This window comes from Trypanosoma theileri (assembly GCF_002087225.1).
Source record: "Trypanosoma theileri isolate Edinburgh chromosome Unknown TM35_Tth_49_V1, whole genome shotgun sequence".
Classification (NCBI taxonomy): domain Eukaryota; phylum Euglenozoa; class Kinetoplastea; order Trypanosomatida; family Trypanosomatidae; genus Trypanosoma; species Trypanosoma theileri.
This window is the reverse complement of record NW_021639891.1, coordinates 6072-6602: the sequence shown is the minus strand read 5'-3', so window position 1 is coordinate 6602 and position 531 is coordinate 6072.

Sequence of the window (531 nt, the reverse complement as noted above, 5' to 3'; positions counted from 1 at the left end):
TGTATTATTATATACTTTTTTCGCTTTACTGCACATTCACGTGTATCATCACCCTAGCTGCCCATATCTGCGTCAGTACTTACGTAAGACGAAAANAAAACAAATAAATAATATAGTAGACGTGGTATGAAGAAGGTTCTATATCTTTCCTTTGCTTTAAACTATTGCTGGAATCCCAAGCATGTGGTCTCCATTGGTCAACGAGGGAATATATAGTGAAGCCCACTGTTATACGATGAACATTTTTGGGGGTCTAAGGAGGGTGCATATTAAGCTATACTAAGGCATCTCTAAAGAAAAAGAAAAGATGAAAGAAGTGAAGTGATCCTCTACTACGCATGTTCGATAGAGAAGGTCATAACTAGATCTGACAAAGAATGAATTGAGAAATAATGGCTGAATATTTATGGATAAAAGGCTCAGAAAAAATAAAAATGTGGTTTCAGTAGGAAAATATAAAAAATTTGTTTCTTTGTTAAATCAACCCAGGCCTCGTATCAAAAAAATGCACCTTTTCTTCCTCGGTGAGTT